Raw genomic sequence first — 9,018 nt, 5'->3', positions numbered from 1 at the left:
TATTTTCAATTCCTTCATAAGCATGCAAAAGCTGAAGAATGAACAAAGAAGACTGAAGAAGAATTAATGTCTTTGAATTATGATGTTGGCAAAGAATATTGAATATACCATAGACTGCCAAAAAAGGAACAAACCTATATTGGAAGAAATATAGCCAGAATTCTCCTTAGAAGTGAGGATGGCAAGACTTCATCTCACATACTTTGGATATGTTATCAGGAAGGACCAGTTCCTGGAGAAAGACATGATGCTAGGTAAAGTAGAGGGTCAGTGAAAAAGAGGAAAACTCTCAACAAGGTAGACTGACACAGTGGCTGCAAAAATAGGCTCAAATATAGCAATGACTGTGAGGATGCCACAGGACTGGGCAGTGTTTCATTCTGTTGTACATAGGGTCTCTATGAATTGGAACTGACTTGACAGCACCTGTGATAGTTGGAGCTGTGTGTCAACTTGGCTGGACCCCAGTTCTGTGTGGTTGTTCCCACAATGGGATCGAATGACTGTGTTCTGAGTGGCCAATCTGTTGAAGGGGAGTTTCCCTAGGGGTGTGGCCTGCTTCCAGTATATCCAGGGACATCCTGGGAAGAGAGACATTCTTCTGTGGATCAGGATTCTGTTGTGCTGCCTACAACTATCCGTGAGTGAGCAGTTCACCGTTCAGCCTGGAGATCTTGGATTTGTCATTCTTTGGAGACAAAAGCCGGTGTACTGCCTGCCAGCCTTGAGCTCCTCGGCCCCTGTGGTTGCGGGAGCCGGGAGAATCCTCCAGCTTGATGTTTGATCCAGGAACTTTGCACTTGCCTGCTTCTATATGTGTGTGAGCCATTTTCCTAAGATAAATTTCTCTCTCTCTCTCTCTCTCTCTCTATATATATATATATGCTTTATTGGTTTTTGTTTCTCTAGAGAACCCAGTCTAACACAGCACCTAACAAGTTACAGTCTTGTTAGACTGTAACTCTGAACAATCAGTTATCTATTACATAAATTAAGAATAAGAAAAATAAAAGATTTTATTTTACTTTCATTTATTTTCTTTGACACTTTTCCTTTATGTAAATCTAAGCTTCTGACCTATATCATTTTTCCTTCCCTGTGAAGAACTCCTTTTAAAATTTCTTGAAGGGCAAGTCAGCCTGGTGATAAATTCCCTTTTTTGTTTATTTGAGAAAGTCTTTGTTTCTCCTTCATATTTGAAGGATATTTCATTAGATATAGAATTCTAGGTCGGGCGCTTTTTTTAACACTAAGTATTTCACTTCATTTGCATCCTGTTAAAATGTTTTCGAAAGAGAAGACCAATATCATATTTACCCTTGTCTTTCTATAAACAAGCTGTTCCCCCACCCTACCCCCACCATAGTGTCCTTGCTTTTCTGCCATTTGAATATGATATGCCCAAGTGTTGATTGTTTGATATTTACCATGTTTGATGTTCTCTGATCTTGGATCTGTGGTTTGGCATCTGCAATTAAATTTGTAACATTCTCAGGCATTGTCAATTCAAATATTTCTTCTGCTCCATCCTCCCTTTTGTCTCCTTGTGGTATTTCAATTGTGTGAAAGTTACACTTTTACTAATTATCCCAGTTTTTTATATTACTTTTCTTCATTCTTTTTCCCTTTGCATTGCAGTTTGAGAACTTTCATTGACCTGTCTTTTAAGCTTACTGATTCTTTCCTCACCTCTGTCCAGTCTACTGATGAACCCATTAAAGGCATTATTAATTTCTGCTACAGTGTGATTTCTAGCATTTCTTTTTGATTCTTCCTTAGATTTTACATCTCTCTACTTACCTTGCCCATCTGCTCTTGCATGATGTCTGCTTTTTTCATCGATTGTGACTCATAGTGACCCCTCCTTGGGTTTCCAAGGTGATATCACTCTGAAAGTAGATAGCCCATTCTTCCTTCAGAGGAGTGGCTGGTGGGTTTGAACTGCCAGCCTTCTGGTTAGCATTTAAATGCCTTAGGCACTACGCCACCAGAGCTCCATGCCAACCATAGTATTTTAAATTCCTGGTCTGATAACAGGAGCTCTGGTGGCATAGTGCCTAAGGCATTTGACTGATAACCAGAAGGCTGGTAGGTCTAACCCACCAGCTACTCCTTGGAAAGAAGACGAGGCAATCTTGTTCCGAAGAGATACTGGCTCAGAAACCCAAGGAGGGGTGACTATGAGTCAGAATCTACTTGATGGCTGGCGCTGAGCATGAGGTTTTTTGTTTTTTTTTTTTTTTTTTGGTTTATCTGAGTCTGGATCTGGTACTTTGAGTCTTCAGATTGTGATTTTTGCCTTTTAGTATGTCATAATTTTTGTTGAAAGCCAAATATGACATATGGGGTAATAGGAACTGAGGTAAATAGACCTTTAATGTGAGGTTTATGTTAATCGGACTAGGAGTTGCTGTGTTTAATAGCACAGTAGCTTCAGTTGCCAGAGGCTTCAAATTCCCCTCCTGTCCTTGTTTTTCTCTGCCTTGTTGTCTTTGGATTTCCCTAAGAACTCCTTAAATAGAGTCCATGCCTTGCTGTTCTTTCTGTTGTAATTCACTCTTGTTACTCTAGAGTCCTATTGATACGGTGGTGAGTTGTTGGAGAGGGCAAGCATTCTATAATTTGATGAATATTCAGTCTTTTAGTGGCTCTGAGTCCCTGGGCTGTGAGCTTCACAAGTGTCTGTTAGCTCTCCTCCACAACCCTCGCCACCCTACACATCTTAGGTGAGTTGCTAGAAGGAGCTAAGTTATGTAACTGCCCTTCACCCTCCATGAGATAAACAACAAAAACACAACCAAACTCATTGCCAGCAATTGAACTCATGGCAACCCCACGTGTTACACAGTAGAACTGAGTTCCATAGGGTTATCTTGGCTGTAATCTGTATGGAAGCAGATCGCCACTGGGTGGGTTTGAACTGGCAACTTTAGGTGATGAGCGTAGTGCAAATCGTGAAATAAGGTTCTAGTAAAGTCTTTTCCTCCGGAGAGTAAGCTTTTGTTATTGAGAATGTTCTAGGAAAATTTCAAAATGGCTGTTCTCCCATCAACACCACCACCAGAGACACGAGGGGAATTTTTCTCGGGTTTTCACCATGAGAACCTAGCAGGTTCCTAAAGATAAAATCCATGGAAGTATGGTCCCCTTCCTAAGACTAGGCCCCCAGAAGTTCCTCTCTCTTAGAGTCCATACTCAGCCTCCAGGAATTTGTCAAAATTACCCCTTAAATGTTTTTACCAGTTTATGGCTCTCACAGCTTCTGCTGCAGGTAAGGTGATCTCAGCTATAACTGTATTTGCTCATCTCTCCAGATTTCACAGTGGTAGTTTCCCCAAGAAAACTAGATGATTTTCAGTTTGTTTAGCTTTTTTCTTATTGTAAGGGCAAGAGTGATGATTTCCAAGCTCTTAATGTATTCAAGCTGAAACTGGAAGTTCCTTATCCTTTTTTTTTTTTTTTTTTAATGCTTTCAGGGCATGAGGGTTGAGGTAACAAAAAGGCCATGTGTATGCATTTGGCCTTTGGGAAAGTCTGCAGTAGAACAGATCCCCTGTGAAAGGAGGACCTCATGGTCTGCCCTAGATTCTGCCCAGGAAGGGCTGGGAGCTGACATCTCCCATAGCTCTGGGCACCCAGAAAACTCCTACCTTCTCCCCACTTCATTGTCACATTCTAGCATCAGTTCTCATTTGGACAGGCCTTTCTCCCTCCTCCAGACTCTAACTGACAGTCTACTTTCAAGCCTGCCCTCAAAGGATCTTTCTGCAACACACATCTAAACAAACAAACAAACAAAAACCCTCACTGCCATTGAGTCAGTTGCAACTCATAGCAACCCCTCCGTGGGTTTCCGAGGCAGTATCTCTATGGAAGTAGATTGTCCAGTCTTCCTTCCAAGGCATAGCTGGTGGGTTTGAACCACCAGCCTTCTGGTTAGCAGTCAATTGCCTTAGGTACCACCAGAGCTCCCAACACAGATCTAGCCTGCTCAAAACCCTGCACCTGTAGAACAAGTTGCTTAGTGTGGCCTTCACAAATCCTCATGGTTCACCCTAACCTTCCATCTGCTGCCTGCCTCCCTCTACTCCTACAGAGCACTGAGGTGCCAAGGACACCCTGAACTACTCCCACATCCCTGAACCAACAAGCTGCCTTTGCAGACATAGCCTCTCTGCCTTTGCACATGTCGAACCCTTTAGAAACTTTCTGCTCTTCTGACTGGCAAACTTTTACTTCACCAACAAGCCTTCAGGGGGTAAGCCTTCTCCAAGCACCCTGTACTCCTATTACAGTGCCATGCTCTGGGTGCCACTGATGCCGTGTTAACATTTCTCAGCCCCTAAGAGACTCTATGGCACATAACAACAACAACAATAATAGGGGCCTCCCTAGCAGCTAAATCCCCACCTCACCCAAGGCAGAGTCATGGGGCAGGCACTGTACCTTCCCTGTGGCCCTGCTTTCTTCCTAAAGACACTGGGACTCCTTGGAATAGTGTGGAGGGGAAGGAACAATTTCTTCTGTGAAGTGGCTGGTTAGCAGTCAAATGCCTTAACCACTATGCCACCAGAGCTCCTTTCATCTATTAAATGGGTTAATAAATAATATCTAGTGGCTTTTAGCATCTGTCAGTTTGTTGTCCTGCGGTAGCTTGTGTGTTGCTATGAGGCTGGAGGCTGCACCACTGGTGTTTCAAGTAACAACAGGGTTACCCAGGGTGGACAGGTTTCAGCAGAGCTTCCTGACTAAGACAGACTTGGAAGAAGGAAGAGACCATTCACTTCTCAAAGAATTGGCCAATGGAAACCTTATGAATAGTGGTAAAACACTGCTGTGTTGTTATGTGCTGTCGAGTCAGACCTGACTCATAGCGACCCCTTCTTGGGTTTCCGAGGTGGTAACACTACAGAAGTAGATTGCCCAACCTTCCTTCCAAGGAGTGGCTGGTGGGTTTGAACTGCCAGCCTTCTGGTTAGTAGTCAAGTGTCTTAGGCACAGCTCAGTGGTGAAACACTGTTTGACATATTACAAAAAAATAGCTCTGAAACATTATCTGATATGGTGCCAGAAGATATGCCCCTCAGGTGGAAGGCACTCAAAATAAGACTAGGAAAGAGCTGCCTCCTCAGAACAGTGCTGACCTTAATGATGAGGATGGAGTAAAGTTTTCAGGACCTCCTTTTGCTGATGTGGCCCAACTCAAGATGAGAAGAAACAGCTGCAAACATCCATTAATAATCAGAACATGGAATGTATGAAGTATGAATTTAGGAAAATTGGAAGTTGTCAAAAATTAAATGGAACACATAAAGATTGACATCCTAGCCATTAGTGAGCTGAAATGGACTGGTTTTGCCCATTTTGAATCAGAAAACCACATGATCAGGAATGATAAATTGCCAGGAATGATAAATTGAAGAGGAATGGTGTGGCATTTATCACTACAAAGAATGTTTCAAGATCCTGAAGTACAATGCTGTTTTTGATAGGATAATATCCATATGCCTACAAGGAAGACTAGTTCATACTACTATTATTCAAATTTATACACCAACCACCAAAGCCAAATATGAGGAACTGAAGATTTTTACCAGCTTCTGCAGTCTGAAACTGACTGAAATGCAATCAAAATGTGTTTATTATTACTGGTGATTGGAATGCAAAAATTGGAAACAAAGAAGAATCACTGGTAGTTGGAAAATATGGTCTTGGTGATAGAAATGATACTCATGATAGAATTTTGCAAGACCGACTTATTCATTGCAAATACCTTTTTCAACAACACAAATGGCAGCTGTACACATGGACTTCGCTAGATGGAATACACAGGAATCAGAGCAACTACATCTGTGACAAGAGTGATAGACAAGCTCAATATCTTCAGCCAAAAGAAAGCCAGGAACTGACTGTGGAACAGACTACAACTGCTCAGATGCAAGTTCAAGTTGAAGCTGAAGACAATTAAAACAAGCCCACAAGAGCCAAAATATGATCTTGATTATATCCCTCCTGAATTTAGAGACCATTTAAAGAATAGATTTTATGCACTGAACCACCAATGATGGATGTGATAATTGGAGCTGTGTGTCAACTTGGCTGGACCACAATTCTGTGTGGTTTAAGCAGTTGTGATGTGGTTATTCCCATGATGGGATCAGATGAATGTTTTGAGCAGCCAATCAATTGAAAGGGGGTTTACCTAGGGGTGTGGCCTGCTTCCAGTATATTTATGGAGATCCTGGGAAAAGAGACACTCTTGTATGGATCGGGATTCTGCTGTGCTGCCTACAACTGTCTGTGAGTGAACAATCCACCATTTGGCCTGGAGGTCTTGGATTCATCATTTGTTGGAGTCAACAGCCTCTATAATGCCTGCCAACCTTGGGCTCCTCAGCCCCTGCAGCTGCGTAAGCCAGGAAAATCTTCCAGCTTGACGTTTGAACCAAGAACTTTGGACTTGCCAGCTTCTATAAGTGTGTGAGCCATTTTCCTAAGATAAATTTATCTTTCTCTCTATACATAAGCTTTACTGGTTTTGTTTCTCTAGAGAACCCAGTCTAATACAATGGAAAATCAGAATAATTGTGGGATGACATCAAGAACATCATCTAAGAAGAAAGCAAAAGGTCATTTAAAAGACAGGAAAGGAAGAAAAGACCAAAATGGATGTCAGAAGAAACTCTAAAACTTGCCCTTGAATGGAGAGTAGCTAAAGCAGATGGAAGAATGAACAGAATAAAAGAGCTGAACAGAAGATTTCAAAGGGCAGCTCAATAAGACAAAGTCAATTATTACAATGAAATGTACAAAGAGTTGAAGTTAGAAAACTAAAAGGGAAGAACGCACTCAACATTTCTCAAGCTAAAAGAACTGAGGAAAAAAATTAAGCCTCTAATTGCAGTATCAAAAGATTCCATGGGCAATATGTTGAATGATGCAGGAAACATCAAAAGAAGAGGGAAGGAATACAAAGAGACACTATACCAAAAAGAACTGGTAGATGATCCTCCATTTCGGGAGGTGGCATATGATCAAGAACCAATGGTATTGAAGAAGTCAAAGCTGCACTAAAGGAATTGGTGAAAAACAAGGCTCCAGGAATCAGCAGAATACCCATTAAGATGTTTCAACAAGTGGCTGCTGCAGTGAAGGCACTCACTCATCTATGCCAAGAGATCTGGAAGAGAGCTAATTGGCCAACTGGTGGGAAGAGATCCTTATTTGTATCCATTCCAAAGAAAGGTGATTCCACAGAATGTGGAAATTATCTAACAATATCATTCATATCACACTGTTCTGGTTACCTAGTGCTGCTCTGACAGGAATATACTACAAATGGGATGGCCTTAACAAACAGGAATTTATTCTTACAATTTGAAGATTTTAAGTCTGAGTTCAAAGTGCCAGGCTCTAGGGGCTGGGTGAAAGCCCCTCGACCTTGGGCTTCAGCTCTGCCTCTTGCTCCCAGGCCACTGAAGCTAGAGGCATATCTTCACTCAGGCAGCTACTGGCTGCTGAGGCTAACAAGCCCGAGGTTGACAAATAAAATGGCACAGTCCTGCCGTTACCAAACCATATGGCAGGCCATTAATTCAAGTCCATTGTTAAGTCCCAAGGTCAGCAGAGCATGGCAGGCTGCTGAACAATGACACAGGTACATGAAGGGTCCAAACATGCCATAAGCTAGAGACCATACCCCAAGCTGTTTCTTATATACAGGAAGCAGACCACATACCCAAAGGCAGCTACTCAGCTGCTCACAGTAGATTCCACCATGGAGTTGATTACCAGTCTCATCATGGGGAATACTACATCCAGCTGCCCAGCCATTCAACCAGGCCCAGCCAAGTTGACACACAAACATAACCACCACACACACGCAAGTAAAATCTTACTGAAGATAATTCAAAAATGGGTGCAGCAGTAATACTGATGAGAATTTCCAGAAATACAAGCTAGATTCAGAAGGGGACATGGAGTGAGGGATATCATAGCTAATGTCAGATGAATCTTGGCTCAAAGCAAAGAAAATATGTTTACTTGTGTTTTATTGACTCTGTAAAAGCATTTGATTGTGTGGATCATAACAAATTGTGATAACATTGAGAAAAATGGAAATTCCAGAACACTTAATTGTACTCATGAGGAACCTGTACATAGACCAGAAGGCTGTTGTTCGAATAGAAAAAGGGGACACTGCATGGTTTAAGACAGCTCTGGTAGTGTAGTGCCTAAGGCACTTGACTGCTAACCAGAAGGCTGGTTGTTCAAACCCACCAGCCGCTCCTCAGAAGGAAGGTTGGGCAATCTACTTCCGTAGTGGTACCACCTCGGAAACCCAAGGAGGGGTCACTGTGAGTTGGGTCTGACTCGATGGCACATGACACCAACAACAACATGGTTTAAAATCAGGAAGGGAATGTGTCAGGGTTGTATCCTTTCACCATATTTATTCAATGTGTATGCTGAGCAAATAATCTCAGAAGCTGGACTATATGAAGAAGAATGTGGCATCAAGATTAGAGGAAAGCTTGTTAACAACCTGAGATACGCAGACGACACAACTTTGCTTGCTGAAAGTGAGGATGACTTAGAGCATTTGCTGATGAAGATTAAAGACTACAATATGGATTATACCTCAATATAAAGAAAACAAAAATCCTCACAACTGGACCAATAAGCAGCATCACGATAGATGGAGAGAAGACTAAAGTTGTCAAAGACTTCCTATCACTTGGTTCTACAATCAACACCAATGGAAGCAGCAGTCAAGACATCAAAAGATGTATTGTGTTGAGCTAACCTGTTGCAAAAGACCTCTTTCAAGCATTGAAGAGCAAAGGTATGTCCTTGAAGACTAAGATGTGTCTAACCTAAATCATGGTATTTTCAATTGCCTCATATGTATGTGAGGAACTCTGGTAGCTTAGTGCCTAAGGCATCTGACTGCTAACCAGATTGGTGGTTCAAACCCACTAGCCACTCCTCGGAAGGAAGATTGGGCAATCTACTTAC

This window comes from Orycteropus afer, unplaced genomic scaffold (assembly GCF_000298275.1).
Source record: "Orycteropus afer afer isolate SDZICR_OR568_19922 unplaced genomic scaffold, OryAfe1.0 scaffold00366, whole genome shotgun sequence".
In the NCBI taxonomy this organism is placed as follows: domain Eukaryota; kingdom Metazoa; phylum Chordata; class Mammalia; order Tubulidentata; family Orycteropodidae; genus Orycteropus; species Orycteropus afer.
This window is presented reverse-complemented; position numbering follows the sequence as displayed.